The sequence below is a fragment of the Peromyscus maniculatus genome, chromosome 23 (genome assembly GCF_049852395.1).
Source record: "Peromyscus maniculatus bairdii isolate BWxNUB_F1_BW_parent chromosome 23, HU_Pman_BW_mat_3.1, whole genome shotgun sequence".
Lineage (NCBI taxonomy): Eukaryota > Metazoa > Chordata > Mammalia > Rodentia > Cricetidae > Peromyscus > Peromyscus maniculatus.
Window position 1 is genome coordinate 22,948,676 of NC_134874.1, and position 16,513 is coordinate 22,965,188.

Sequence of the window (16,513 nt, forward strand, 5' to 3'; positions counted from 1 at the left end):
GTTTTCTGCGGGTCTCAGGAACTGAACTCAAGTAGTCAGGCTGGGCAGCAAGCGCCTTTACCTCCCTGAGCCAACTTACTGGCTCCCACTTGCGGTTTTCATTTCTTTGGAGCCTACTCAACAAGATCCTTAGGGTATTGAATTTTTATAATCTGCAGCGAGCTGAGTCCAAAAATAAAAAACAGTTTAATAAAAAGCCATATCAGAAAGCATGGAGGAAGCACTTTTAAACATCTGTGAGATAAGAGGGATGTCGGGTTCCAGGAAGCCCTGGCTTCGGTGGCATTGGGATCCTCAGGGACCAGGTTGTTGAGGCCAGGTCTCTACAAATGTTCGCTGAAGACCCAGGCCAGCCAGTGTCAGAGACACAGCAGAGAGCAGCTGGTGGAAAGGCTGGAAGATGTGATGTCCTTGCTCAATCCCAAATTTGTGAGTCACCCCCACCCCCCACCCCCAATTATACAGGACAACTTAGGCAGAGGACAGTGCAGTTTACTTATTCTACCAAAGGTTTACATGACATGGGAGCCTTTAGGCATTGAGAGGCCAGGGAAATTTGGTTTGGTTAGGTTAGATTTGGGTTTGGGTTTGATTTTTGAGCTCAATCTCACTATGTAGCCCTGACTGGCCTAAAAATGGTGATCCTCCTGCCTCGGCCCATGCCCAGATTGTGAACTGTTTATTTTTATGCAATGAAGAATGGATAGCCATGTAGAAAAGCAATGGGACCAAAATGGCCTGCCCTGAAGATAATAGATGGAGGGGGTGAGCACTCATGTGGTGCTCTACCACTGAGTCACACCCCCAGCCCCTCACTGGGAGATTCTAGGCAGGTGCTCTATCACTGAGTCACACCCCAGCCCCTCACTGGGGGATTCTAGGCAAGTGATCTACCACTGAGTCACACCCCCAGCCCCTCACTGGGGGATTCTAGGCAGGTGCTCTACCACTGAGCCACACCCCCAGCCCCTCACTGGGGGATTCTAGGCAAGTGATCTACCACTGAGCTACATTCCCAGCACAGGATGGGGTTTTAACTGCAGGGTTGCAAAACCTGAGCATGTCTGCATGAAAATGTAGTTCTTGGTGTGTCCATGATCATGGGCCAATCCTTGAGATTAGAATGTCAATGGTCTTTTATGAACACAGATGTGGAAGCTGGAGAGAGAAAAATCTATATCATGAAGCTACCAGCTCATCTAGGCCAGAGGGGCACATGAACTCTCTGGCTAGATAAGGTGAAAATCTAACCCTCCGAAGTTGAAACTTGCCTGTAAACTTCTCCATTACTTAAATTCTGTTGCCCCGTTTTTTAAATTTGTTTCCCCAGTCTGGAAATATGAACGTAGAGTTGGGTGTCATACCCACCTGGGTTTATAGCCATGTACTGATAGAAAAATGAAATGTACCACATAGGCTTTGCATTTGAGAATCTGGTTCCAAGTTGGTGGTGCTGTTTGGGAGGAAGTTATAGACCCCCTCAGTACGTGCAGCCTTGCCAGAGGAAGTACGTCACTGGGTGTACCAGGTTTTTTCTTTTGGGCCACCAACCAGCTCCCAAATCATGACATGGAGACTTAGTATTAGTTTTGAATATTCGGCCTTAGCTTAGCTCTTATTTTAATCTGTTTCTCTTTATCTACCTTTTGCCTTGGAGATTTTTACTTTCTTTGCTGTATGTCTTATTTCCTGCTTCCTCCAGTGTCTGTCTGTCTGGCGGCTGCCTGGCTTCTGGCCCCAGGCATGTCCCTCTCTTTCTCCCTCATTCTCTCTTCTCTAGCCTACGTTTCTCCTCCTATTTATTCTCTCTGCCTGCCAGCCCTACCTGTTTCTCTCTCCTGCCTAATATTGACCTCTCAGCTTTTTTATTAGACCAATTGAGTGCCTTAGGCAGGCATGGTGAAACAGTAACACATCTTTTCATAATTAAATAAATGCAGCATAAACAAAAGTAACACATCTTTACGTCATTAACAAAGGCAGCAGAAACAAATGAAACACACCTTTACACAGTTAAAGTAATGTTCCACAGCATAAACAAATGTAACACATCTTTACATATTTAAATATTCCACAACAACTAGAGGGCGGGTTTTCAGAGTTTATAACCTTGCTCCACTTCCGGTTCAGTTTCTCTTTACTTTCTGTGTGGGGCTGGAGATGTGACATGTCGCCTTCCAGATCTGACTGCTAGCTGTCACGCCTCCCTTAAGACTTCCCCAGCCATCATAGACTCTCCGCTGGAACCATAAACCAAGATAAACTCTCCCATAAGTCACTTCGGTCAACAAAAAGTAACAATACAGAAGTCTGGACTAGGGGGAATGGGGATGTTGCTGTGAAGAGCCTCACTATTGTTTTCTGGAGGAACGTCGGATACTTTAGAAGTCTGAACTAGAAAAGCGACTGGATGCTGTAGGCAGAGCTTAACAGGTCCTTCTAACAGGAGCCTAATGACAGATTTGCTGAGAGTAAATGTAGATGGTAGAGACCAGGCTCACAATGTTTCCAAGGGAAACAAGGACCATAACAGCAACTGGGGTAGAGGCCACTTTTGTGATATTTTGGCGAAGAATCTAGCTGCCTTCTGATCCTGTGCTAAGAATTTAGGTGAGGCTGAATTAAAAAGTAATGAATACCAATCTTTTACATAAAATGATGTGGTACAACATAGTCCTATGTCCTTTAACTTGTCTACCTAAGCCAGCTGGGGTGCTGCATGACTCTAATCCCAGTGGTTGGAAGGCTGAGGCAAGAGGATCATACATGAGTTCTAGGCCAGCACCAATCTCAGAGTGAGACCCTGTCTCAGCACAAAAGTAGGAAAACCAAAAATAAAAACACAGGGGCTCATCTCTAGATCACTAACGTGCTGTAATTGCTATGGGAATCCTTGGTGTTGCATTGTTTAAGGAACAATGAGAAGGGAAATGAAGGTTAGCACATGCTCAGTACAGATGAAATTTGTGTGTGTGGTATGCGTGCTTGCCACAGGATGCTTGTGGATGTCAGGGCAGCTTTGGGTGTCGGTCCTCATCTTCTACCTTGTTTAAGGCAAGGTCTCTTGTTTACTGATGTGTATGTCAGGCTATCTGCCCTGTTAGCTCTTCAGGATTCTCCGGTCTCCACCCTCCATCTCACCATCTGAGTGTTGGGATGACAGATGCATGCTATCATGTTCTGCTCTAAGTGGGTTCTGAGGACCCATGTCAGGTCTCATACCTGGACAGTAAGCACTTTACTCACCCACTAAGTCATTTCCCCAGCCCCCCCCTTTTCCTCTAGTATGTTCCACTTGCTGAGTCTGAGGATCTACAGGACTGAGTGTATATGTGAAAATGTAAGTAGTGGAATATCTGTTGTGAGCCGGCAGTTCCGAAGGCAGTGGTGTCGAGAGAACCAAGGCTGGCAGAACTATCACATGGCTTCAGAGCCTGGTGGAGAAAAGACTCAGGACGGAGGCCCATGTGTTGATATGAACGGAGATTGAACGGATAGGAAAGAAATGAATTAAATCAGTTCTGCTTGCTGGGGAAATCCACAGGCCCACAGAGCCACGTAAACTACATCCACACAGACGAAAGAGCATCACAGAGCCCTGTCCTTCAGTCTCCCAAAAGGGGTGATGTTCCCCCAGCCAACAGCTGCCTCTGTGTATATACCATCTGCCCCAATCCTGCTAGAGAAACCAGAAAAAATATATATGTCTGTATCCGAGAGACCTATCACCAAGAGGTGTGGGCTGTGTTCCACTTCAGTCTCCAAGGAACAAATTGGTTCTTGACTTTTAAAAAAATCTTTTATTTTTATTGATGTTGTGAGGCAAGGTCTCACTATGAGGCCTAGGCTTGCTTGGAACTCTTTAGGTAGCCGAGACTGGCTTCAAACTCGTGATTTCTCCTGCCTCAAGCCTCCCGAGTGCTGGGGTCACAGCAGTGTACAACCACAGTTGAATGTTTCAAGATTTTAAGTTGAGAAATCTGAGGCTGAGGAGGGGAGAGCAGTGCAGGTGAGGCCCTGTCTCTAAAAAGGAAAGGAGAGGAGAGAGAGAGAGAGAGAGAGAGAGAGAGAGAGAGAGAGAGAGAGAGAGAGAGAGAAGAAGGAGGAGGAGGAGGAGGAGGAGGAGGAGGAGGAGGAGGAGGAGGAGGAGGAGGAGGAGGAGGGGAGGAGAAGGAGGAGGAAGGACGGGAGGGAGGGGGTTTATCTCAAATGGATCCTCAAACTTTTCTTATTTATGAAACTCAGTTAAACTATAAAAAAACTTTGTTCTGAGGCCATGATTCCCAGTGCAGTGTGCTCAGAAGAGTCTGGGGTCATACTGCTCTAACTATCAAAAATCTATCAATGGATTCATAGCTGAATGGACTGATGGGAGTGGTGGAATCGTATGCCTGTCGTGAGGTGAGGTTTCCGGAATATGTGTCCTGGGCTGGAGGGTGGCTCAGTAGGTGAAATGCTTGCTGTACAATCCCGAGGACCTGAGTTAGGATTCCTGAACCCACATAAAGCCAGGCACTGGAAAACATGGATCTGTGATCCCAGTGCTCCAACACAGAGATGGCTCACAGAGAATCCCCTGATGTTCACGGGAGAGCTAGCCTGATGTACACAGTGGTGAGCAACACGACCCTTCCTCACACAAGGTGGAAGGTGACGCCAACACACACACACACACACACACACACACACACACACACACACACACACACACACACCAGCATAAATTTTTTTTTAAATCTTTAAAAACTTTAAAAAAGGCAACTCCCAGCCTAGCATCCCATTTCTCCAATCAAAGACACCCTAACATGTGCCTTTTATGTACATCTATCTAGGATGCTATGGCCCTCTGATTGCTTAACATTCTTGTAATTACTCACATTTCTGTCTTTTGGCATAAGTAAAGTTAAAAGCTGTATTCTGTATCTGTGCAGTGGCTGATACAGTAACACTGGTTAAAAAAGAAAATGACTGACTGAGCTAAAGAATTGCATGAACAGGGGCTTGCAAGTATAGGGGCCTGTGTTTGATCCCCAAAACCCACATTTTTTTTAATTTTTTTTATTTTATTTTACAATACCATTCAGTTCTACATATCAGCCACAGGTTCCCCTAGTCTCCCCCCTCCCACCCCCTCCCCTTACCCCCAGCCCACCCCCCATTCCCACCTCCTCCAGGGCAAATCCTCCCCCGAGGACTGCAATCAACCTGGTAGACTCAGTCCAGGCAGGTCCAGTCCCTTCCTCCCAGACTGAGCCAAGCATCCCTGCATAAGCTCCAGGTTTCAAACAGCCAACTCATGCAATGAGCACAGGACTTGGTCCCACTGTCTAGTTGCCTCCCAAACTGATCAAGCCAATCAACTGTCTCACCTATTCAGAGGGCCTGATCCAGCTGGGGGCCCCTCAGCCTTTGGTTCATAGTTCATGTGTTTCCATTCATTTGGCTATTTTTTTCAATAATTGAGTAAAACCGAAGTTTATTATAAGCCACAGTCGTCCTAGGGACCTCCATGCTATATATATAGCCTTCATGGTTCTATGGGTTGTGGTCTGATTGTTCTTTATTTTATATCTAGAATCCACTTATGAGTGAGTACATACCATGACTGTCTTTCTGGGTTTGGGTTACCTCACTCAGGATGATTTTTTTTCTAGTTCCATCCATTTGCCTGCAAATTTCATGCTTTCATTGTTTTTCTCTGCTGAGTTGTACTCCATTGTGTATATGTACCACATTTTTCCCATCCATTCTTCCGTTGACAGGCATCTAGGTTGTTTCCAGGTTCTGGCTATTACAAATAGTGCTGCTATGAACAGAGCTGAGCATGTATCTTTATGGTATGAATCAGCATTCCTTGGGTGTATGCCCAAGAGTGGGATGGCTGGGTCTTAAGGTAGTTCAATTCCTAATTTTCTGAGAAACCACCATACTGATTTCCACAGTGGTTGTACAAGTTTACATTCCCACCAACAGTGGAGGAGTGCAGAACTCACATTTTAAAGAAAAGAAAATTGGGCAGGTAGTTGTGATGGATAATTAATCGTCAGTGTGACTGTTTCTTGCTCATGGCAGTCCATATAAAAGGACAAGAGAGAAGGATGTTTTCTGTGTTTTTCTAGTTGTCCTCATTTTTGACAAGATCATCTACTCTGCCATGGAGGCCTTCCTTCTCTGTTATGAGATGAGAACATATACTTCTCCAGGATTCCAACACAGACCGAGGACCAGCTGAGACCTCCAGCCTTGGAGGCTGAACATCACAGGATTCTTGGCCTTCCATCAGGAGACAGTCATTGTCAGATTCATCAGAACACAGCCTCTGAGCCACTCTAATAAACCGTGTGTGTGTGTGTGTGTGTGTGTGTGTGTGTGTGTGTGTGTGTGTGTGTGTGTGTTATGTCCTATGAGTTTGTTCCTATAAAGAACTTTGACTATTATAGTGGCGCATGCCTGTAATCCCAGCACTGTGGAGGTAGCAACAGGAAAATCCACTAGAGCTTGCCCGACAGCCATGAAAGTCAAATTGGTGAGCCCCAGGTTCACTAAGAGACCCTCCTTTTTTGTTATTTGTTTTAGCTGGTTTGTTTTTGAGACAAGGTTTCTCTATGTAGCTAGCCCTGGCTCAGTCCTGGAGCAGGCTGGCCTCGAACTCAGAGATCTCCTGCCTCTGCCTCCCAAGTGCTGGAAAGAAAGGTGTGCACCACCACTGCCTGGCTTCATAACTCTTAACTACTGAGTTTACAGTACATGGCATGAATCTCCTCCTGTGCAGCAGGCCTTAAATTCAATCTAAGAGCAGCTTATTACTCCCATAACAGTTGTGCCAGTGTTGACTCAGTGGGCACATTTTTGCATGGCAGGTTGGCATTGGAGTTTGCAGGGTTTGCAGTTCACACAGCCTCTGTGGTTGCCTATGCTGAGCCTGCACAATGGATCAGTGACAGCCTCAGGAGGTCCTGATCCTTCCGGTTAAACTACTGTCACCTGGTAGATTCTGGAGAAGGGACTGTCATTGCCTTCACCTGTGTTCCCAACAGAGCATCTGCCAGGTTACAAATGACAGTTCCGAATCTGAGGCCACATAGATGGCCCATGTTGAAATCAGTGTGTAGACTGAAGCCTTTCTCTGTCCTGCCCAGCCCATGGTCCTGCAGCCACTTATAAAATAACCACTCAGAGGCTTAATATTAATTACCAACTCTTTGATCTATGGCTCTCAGGCTTATTACTAACTAGCTCACTCATCTTAAATTAACCCATTTCTATTAATCTATATTTTGCCACATGGCCATAGCATTACCTGTCTGCTGGGATCTTGTTCCTTGGGCAGCTGGATGGCGTCTCCCCCAACTCTGTCTTCCTTCTCCCTATATCTTTCCTTGGATTTCCTGCCTGCCTAAAACCTGTTTTGCCATAGGCCAGAGCAGTTTCTTTATTAACCAATGATAACAATACATATTCATAGCATACAGGAAGACCATCCCACAGCACTTCTCTCCTTTTCTGTCTAATCAAAAAGGAAGGTTTCATTTTAATATAGAAAAATTACATATAATAAAACAGTTATCAAGCTAGGACTACAGTTACAATATCAAGTCTATTTGTATTTGGCAAAGTTAGAGAAAATATTATGTCATCTAACCTATTTTTGTGGGTCTAAAGTTTCATATCTAATTTATCTTTTATCATAACCAAGGAAAATTATAACTATCTAGTCTTCAACTCCATCAAAGACTCCAGAAGAATATTATATTATCTGAGTAAGCAGGAAGTGCATTACAAGCATCTTCCAAAATTCTAGAAATGACAGAAACATCTGGCTGCCTGGACAGTCACCCAAAGTTTCTCTGTAACATTGGGGCATCTATCTTCAGCCTACAGGCCTAGAGTCTCTGGCATATTTTTCAGTGAAGCAGGAAATTTGAAAGACTGTTCTGCCTATTGGCAAAGTTCATCAGTTGCTTTTCTCTGTGTCCTATAGAATGAATATCTGGCAGTTTCTTCTGTGAAGCAGGAACCTGAAGGACCATCTTGCCTTGTTTTGGCAAAGTTCAGTGGTCATTTTCTTATGGGTCCTGCATGTCCAGTTTATACAATGTGCTGACAAGCATGCCAGGCAAGAGCAGTTTCTTGCTTAAATGGCTAGCCTTTTCCATATTGTAAGCAAACTCATAAGGAGTTTCTTTGATGCCCATCATCCTCTTTGAAGTAATTGGTGCTGCCAGGGACAGAAAAGTCCAAGTTCTTAAAACATTTTAAATGTCATATTATGTAGGTCTTTGAAGTGTTTGAAGATTACCTATCCATCTGACATATATCTCTGTACATCTAGAAATCCTAACTATCATGACTGTAAGTTTAACTATTATAGATGACTATTAATTTGTATTTTTAACGATACATTACATTTTTAAATGAGTTGAATAAACATAATACCTTTAAACAAGGGTAGAAATATACATATAACAAAATTGACCATAAATTTGTATCAATAAACCAAATCCATATCAATATAAAGTATTTTGAGATTAACAGTTGTTTTTGGATCAAAGGAGATTCAATAAGATTCTATGTTTTTTTTATCATTTCTATATCCTATCCTCCTTTTTTCTTTAGAAAGAGATTGCATTTATAATCAATCCTCTTTAAACAATAACAAACATTTATAAACAATATTTTGGGAATTTGGGCATAGCTTTTCACACTACTTCTGTTGGTTGGGGACACTGACAATCTTATGGGGATCCTGAGAAAATGTAGAATTATGGTCAAGTCTTGACTGTAGTAGTCTGTGAGGCTGCATCATCTCCACCAGTTGCCTTGAAGCTGTTCTGGATGTTGGATCATCTGGAGACCTCTCAGGGAGGTCTTCCTTGATGGAACCATATTAACCTGGAAGGAATCTACAGGTTCTCATCTTCTATGGAAACAAAAGCAGAACCTCTTTTTCAAAGAAACATATCCTTAGACTCAAATTTTGAAGTCAAGATACCTTTAAGATACATATGTTGGTTTAACTTAGCAGCCCCTACAATCAAATGTCTCTCTGTAGTTAAAAAAAAAAAAATCCCAAATACAACACAATAATATACAATATCCAGACTCTCTGTGTATTTTCCATCTTTATGTGGCTTTTTTTATATTCTATTTCTTTTTTAAGAACTTTCTCTACCCTTTTTCTTTTTGCTCCCAAGCCTACGTATATTTTAAACATATTGTAACCCATTTAGAGATTTTTTTTTCTATCTGAATCTGTTTTATTGTGCATCTTTAATCCTTTTGTGACCAGGAGAGTTTTAAAACTGCTAAGCTGTGTGGCTAGGACAAAAGCATGGCTTTGGCTGCTGGTTCCGCCCTGCTTGGCTTTTCAACATGGTACAGGTACTAATGAGTCACACTTACCTCCCCAATTCTGGGAAGCAGTACTAAGGAGCATGTAGCTGTGTTTTTAAGCCCTAGGCTGTGTTCTCAGTCCTGCAGTCAGCGACTGGGAGAAGCCCCTCTGTACCGAGGCTTGTGGGAGAGACTGCATAAATCTGCCATACCACTTAGCTCATGGCGGCCGGCAGCCAGCTCCATCTCACAGGCGGCTGTCAGGAGATGCATCTCTGCACTGCTGCTGGCATGGGATTGTGAGACCAGGAAGCCCAGTGTGGCTCCGTTTCTGTGCATTCAGAATCTTTTTTAAAGCTTTCTCGGGTCTATGTGGATCAATGCCTCACGGTGGGCACCAAATGTAGACGGAAGTTTTCCTGTGTCCCATAGCCGTTCAGTCCCAAATAAACACACAGAAGCTTATATTTATTGAAAGCTATTTGGTCTATGGCCCAGGCTTATTACTAACTAGCCCACTCATCTTAAACTAACCCATTTCTATTCATCTGTGTTTTGCCACGTACATGGCCATCTTGTGCTTGGGCAGCAGGATGGCGTCTCCCAGACTCTGTCTTCCTTCTCCCTGTATCTTTCCTTGGATTTCCTGCCTGGCTATATCCTGTCTTGCCATAGGCCAGAGGAGCTTCTTTATTAACCAATGGTAGCAACACATATTTATAGCATACAAAAAGACCATCCCAACAGTATCAGTGTGTCACAAAAAAAAAAAAAAAAAAAAAAGACAGGAATGTGGGGAGGGGATCTTCAGAGAGGATGGAGAGGACAGAAGTGGAAGGAAAATTAAAAAGGGTGGCTAATGTGGGATTTAACAAGGCAATTCCACGTAGTTAAAAAAGAGGTTTATTTTGGGGTAACTTACAGCCCGTAAAGGGGTTGGTTACAGGATCTAGAGGAGGTGAGGTGCACTCCAGTGGGGTTCTCTGGAGAACTCTGACTCGGTCTGCCATCTAGCATCCAACATCACAAGGAACCAAGAGGCCCGGCACATCCGGATCTCAGGTCTTAAGGGCCCCTGCCTTGGCCCCGCCCCAGGGGCAAGTCATAGATAGGCGTGGCAATTACCAGAAGCCTCACTAGGGGTAGCACTTCCAGGTCAAAGCTGGAACAGCTCCCACTACAGGTGGCAGTGAGAGTACACAGGATGTATTATACACACACGTATGAAATTGTCAATGAATAAATGTAATCAAGGTAAAGAATAAACACCAGTAACGATCATTTTAGAAGTAAAGGCCTAAGGATAATAGCATGAGTGAAGCCCTACATCTAATCCCCAGTATCAAAAAGGGAAAAGAGGGAAGGGGAGGACAGGGGAGAGGGAAGCGGGGAGGAAGGGCAGGAGAAGAAGAGGGGAGGGAAAAGAGGAAGACAGAGGAGAGGGAAAGGGAAGGAGGAGGGAAAATACATGAGCAGTTTCTGGTCTGGATGGGACACCAGGTTTGACCCACAGTGGCTCATGCTTATGTTCTACCTGAAATATAGTCCATTTCTACTGGAATTTAGTTCTGTCTGCCATTATCTACATCTCAACTTTGATCCCTATAAAAAGAAACACAAGAAATATTTGAATATGATGGGAAGAGAAAGCCTCTTTGTGGCCAGTGCACAGAGTATGTGGGAGAATTTCTTTATAGGTATTCATAAACCCAACATAAAAACATCTGCCCTGTACCTTCCAGACCTATAATAACTTCACAGAGCTTAGTGTATTCATTCTTCAACACAGACATATAAAAAGAAGTCCGTGAACTGACATTTTCAGAGTTCAGAAACCATTGCTTTTCTACTAGAGTTTGCCTCTTACAAATGACCAGGTTTTATTCCTAACATAGTGTGCGTGTGTGTGTGTGTGTGTGTGTGTGTGTGTGTGTGTGTGTGTGTATGTGTGTGTGTGTGTGTGTGTGTGTGTGTGTGTGTGAAATGGGGCAGGAGTTAATATCAGGTGTCTTCTTTAGTAGCTCACTACCTTATTTCTGCCACCTTAGTTTGAGACAAGATTTCTCGCTGAACCTGATTCAGCATGACTCACTGGCCACCAGGCCCCAGGGACATGCCCATCTGCCTTTCCAGAACTGGGATTACAGGCACCAGTTGCCAAGCCTGGCTTTTTATGGACTTAGAATCACCATGGAAACACACCTTCAGGTATATCTGTGAGGGTGTTTCCAGAGAGCTTTAGCAGAGTGGGGGGAAAAAAACCCACCCCGCCCTGAATGTGGGCAGAAGCATCCTATAGGCTGGGGTCCTGACCTGCATAAAAAGGAAGTGAGCTGAACACCCACATTCTTCTATCTCTGCTTCCAGCCGCCTCATGCTCCTGCGACCATGCCTTCCCCGCCATGATGGACTGCATCCTTGAACTGTGAGCCACGAGAAACCTTTTCTTCCTGAAGTCGCGTCTCTCGGGGTTTGTGTCACAGCCATGAAGAAAGAACTGCTGTAGCTTTGTGATGTCCGAAGCAGCAAACACCACTTAAAAGACAGACAATGTTCACCGTTCCACCAAGTTCCCGTCTGCACCCTTGTGAGAAACCGGCTCTCTCTAAACTCCATTTCCAGAAACACACTGACTTGGTTCACATATAAATGAAATTATGCAATATGTACTTTTTCTTTCCCTCAAAACAACTATTTTGATATTAATTCATGTTATAGCATATAACAGTAATTCGTTCTTTGTTCTGTGATTAAAAGGAATATTCAATTACCTGGAGACATTCCAGTTTCTTTACCAAGACCTAATTTTTTAATGTATTTTTTTTATATACTGCTGGGATTGAAGCTGAAGGCCACATGTGTGCTTGGCAAATGCTCTACCACTGAGTTATATTCCTGTTCCCGTTATCATTTAAGACAGGGTCTCACTGAGTTGCTAAAGGTTGCCTGGACATTCAGATAGGCCTTGAATTTGTGATCCTCCTCCCTCAGCCTCTGAAGTAACTAAAGTTAGAGACCTGTAGTAGCAGGGCCCTGCCTCTAGGGGTTAGGGACCTTCGAGATTTCTGTTTTACTCTTAGGAGTAAAACTGCTAAGAGCATTCATGGACAAGCCTTTTTTGTGTTCTAAATTTTTTATTACATCTTACTTGCTGTGTGTGTGTGTGTGTGTGTGTGTGTGTGTGTGTGTGTGTGTGTGTGTGTGTGTGTGTGTGTGTCAGAGAGAGATAGAGAGAGAGAGAGAGAGAGAGAGAGAGAGAGAGAGAGAGAGAAGAGATGAACATGTGTGTGTGTGACAGAGAGAGAGAGAGAAACAGATGAACATATGTGTGTGTGTGTGCATGTACTCCGTCATGTATGCAAAATCAGAAGACAAACTGTGGGAGTCAGTTCTCTCCTTCCACCATGGGGGTCCTGGGAATCAAGCCTGTATTGCCAGGTTTGGTGTGTGGCACTTTTACTCACTGACCCATCTTGCTGTCCTGGCAAACCTTTATTGGAACATATTTTTGTGCGTCCTGTCCTGGCAAACCTTTATTGGAACATATTTTTGTGCGTCCTGAATTCATGCCTAGGCATATAACTGCATCAAGACATTGTACATATATTTTCTTTCATAAGAAACCACAAAACTATTCTATGTCCTGGCCAACACGGCTCATATTTTTTTTCATTTTAGCCCTTGTTATGGGTTAAAGGTGGCTCCTTATTATGGGCTTGTTATTGGTGGAGTTTTTAGACAAGGTCTCACTTTGTAGCCCAGGCTAGCCCTGAACTTAAAGCATGCCTTCTGCCTCAGCCTACTAAGTATTTGGATTTGTCTTAGTTAGGGTTTCTATTGCTGTGATGAAACACCATAACCAAAAAAACAAGTTGGGGAGGAAAGGTTTTATTTGGCTTACACTTCCACATTGTAGTCCATTGTTGAAGGAAGTCAGGACAGAAATTCATGCAGGGCAGAAATCCAGAGGCAGGAGCTGATGCAGAGGCCATGGAGGGGTGCTGCTTACTGGCTTGCTCCTCACAACTTGTTCAGCCTGCTTTCTTACAGAACCCAAGACCACCTGCCCAGGGGTGGCACCACCCACAATGCATTGGGCCCTCCCCCATTAATCACTAATTAGGAAAATGCCCTACAAGCTTGCCTGTAACCCAATCTTGTGAAAGCGTTTTCTTAACTGAGGTTCCCTCCTCTGAGATGACTTTAGCTTGTGTCATGTTGACCTAAAACTAGCCAGTGCGGGATTACAAAAGTCAACCACCATGCCCATTTTCATTTTCATTTTGTCTGGTAACAAACACTATAAAGATCTCCTTCCAGGAAATGTTTGTTCAAATTCCTCCATTCTGTTTTCCATTCCCTTCCTTTCTCTCTTCCCCCATGTCCTTCCTTCTTCCCTTCTTTTGTTTTGTTTGTAATGGGTCTCATTACATAGTCCAGGCTGTTTACAAGCTTGTGATTCCCCTGCCTCAGCCTCCACAGTGCTGGGATTGCAGGCCTATGACAGCACATCTGGTCTATGCCACCACATCTGGCCTTGTTTCTATTTTTTGATAAACTATTTATTATTACATTGAACCATAAGAGTTCTTTTTACATTTTGGACAGAAGTATTATTCTTCTAGGTGTGAGAAACAAAATAGGATGGCCCATTTTCAATGTCTTAGATAAGTACAGGCTTTAGATACACCGGAGACAACCGGGCCCCCTGTCCCAGCAGCTGACTGTTGGATACCACACATTTAAATGAAAGGTTAATTAACGTCAGGTCAGGGAAATACTAAGCGCTGGCATTAAGGGTGGGGGTGGTTTAAGGCAGATGCTTAGTTGGTTATGTCCACAGGGGAACAATAGCACATCTCCAAGATCAAAACTCTGCTAAGCAGGATGTGGGCAATAACTTGGGGCAGGTGATGAGAAAGGAAGGAAGCAGAGGGGTGAATGAAACCTAGGTGACTGGGGGAAAGATAGTAACTCTACCAGTACCTAGCCAATGAGGAAGAAGGAGAAGGGATTTGTGCTTAGAAGTATAGGCATGACTGTTTTGGAATAGGTTAGATGTCTACCATTTTGTTTGGGTTGTTACCTGACCTGGAAAGCTCCCAAATAAACTGCCTCACTTTGACCACTCTGAGTCAGAAGGACTTGCTATTATTAAGTGGAGGGCCCTGTTCCCTATATATGCAATTGGCAGTGGGGAGTGACTTGATTTATCCTGGCCATGGAAATCAATAACACTAGCAATGATGAGAATCTGGTTGTCTCTAGCAGTTAATGTGAACTAACCTAGGCTTCACATGTGCCATATTGAGTTCATGTTCTGGTGTTGGTGTTTAGTGCATGCGTGCGTGCGTGCGTGCGTGCGTGCGTGCGCGTGCGCGTGCGCGTGCGCGTGTGTGTGTGTGTGTGTGTGTGTGTGTGTGTGTGTGTGACTTTTCTGCTGCTGTGATAAAACATCATGACCAAAAGCCACCCAAAGAATAAAGGGTTAATTTTAGCTGATGGTTCCAGGGGGATAGAGTCCGTCATGGTAGGAAAGGCATGGCAGCAGGGAGCTGACTGATCACATCTTCACACACACACAGGAAACAGAGCGAGAACAGGAAGTGCGGCCAAGCTAAAAGCCTGAAGCCCACCCCCAGTGACGTACTTCCCCAATGATAGCACCTTCGTAAGTCTCTTCACCTTCCCGAACAGCATCACCAACTGGAGACCAAGTGTTGAAATATATGAGCCTTTGGGGGTCATTTCTCAATCAAACTATTACAGAGTGGGAGGGAAGCAGGGCCGTGTAGAAGTGCTACGGTCTAGAAACTTCTTCCCTTTCTTTCAAATCTGACTTCTGCACATGGCGAGCAGGAACAAAGCAAAATTGAGAAGAAAGTAAAGAACATTCGAGGAAGTTATTAGCCACCTACAACTCCCACCAGGACCTAGATGAGGCCATTATAGTCTCCCAGGTAATGAATTAAACATCCCTTGACCCGAGCCAATAGTCGGCCTTTTAAGTCCTACTGAGTCCAGAAAACGAAGAATCTGGCTGACATCCGCAAATTGCTAAGACAGGAAACCTTGCCTCATTCCTTCACGGCCGCCCTCCTTAATCAAATAAGAGATGCGCTCATCGAAGGAGTCTGAAGATGCCACGGGTTGTGGGTCAGCAATTGTGGCCATTTATCCTCATCAAAGGGAGCAGCCCTGCTACCAACTAAATGAGTCCCAGCTCAGAGCAACAAGGAAGATGTCTGCCTCCTTTCCCAGCTTCTGGCTAAGGCTCATTGCACTCAGCAGAGCTATAAAAGACAGCAGGATGTAGAAACATCAGCCTTTGAGAAGAGGATTAACATATTCAGAGACCTGGAGTTTCGGCTAATTAAATTAATCCCCTGGATCAAGTTTGGATGGGAAGTGGGTGGAGAGGAAGTGTGGCTAGGTAAAGGTATTTTCAGACAACTGGAAACTCAAAAGGGGAAGAGTAGAGATTGGGACCCAACTGAGTCGTCTGGCTGTTTGTGCTGCCTGTTCCAGCCTCCTACCAAGGTGCCCAGCAGAGAAAATGAGGAAGAACGGTTTAAGAGGTCTTGATAGTGTTCCACAGGGAAGGGGGGGGGGTTGTCAACTCAAGGTCACTGTAGCACACCAGCAGCTCCTCGGTTATAAATCATTAAGTCTAAAGGGCCCAGTTGCCCTCCAGCGGGACTGCTGGTTACAGCCCTCCTCCAGATGTGATTGGTGCTGTTGCAAAACATTCCTGTGCTGCAGAGCTCAGGGGTCAGGGAGAAAATGCCAGAGCAGCCAGTGCCTGTGAAGAAGATCATTCAGTAAGATGTTTCGCAGTGGCTCATCTCGGAGACTTTGTTCTGACCTTGAACAGGTGTACATCTCAAAACTCCACCTACAACAAGAGCCACAGCCCGGGGGAGCTAACACAGTAGCTAAACTGCACCCACACAAAAAGTCACGCATGATAGTGTCCACCTGTTGCCTTCCTGGGGCTCACCAGCCCAGCTGTTCTTGCTGAATTGGTGAGCTCATCTGTCAGTGAGAGATCCTACTCAAAAGGTAAAATGGAGGATGATAGAGGAAGGCATCTGACTTAGACTTCTGGTCTCCACATGCATGTGCACAGATGTGTACATGCACTCATGTGCACACACACAAAAGCATGTACATACAACAC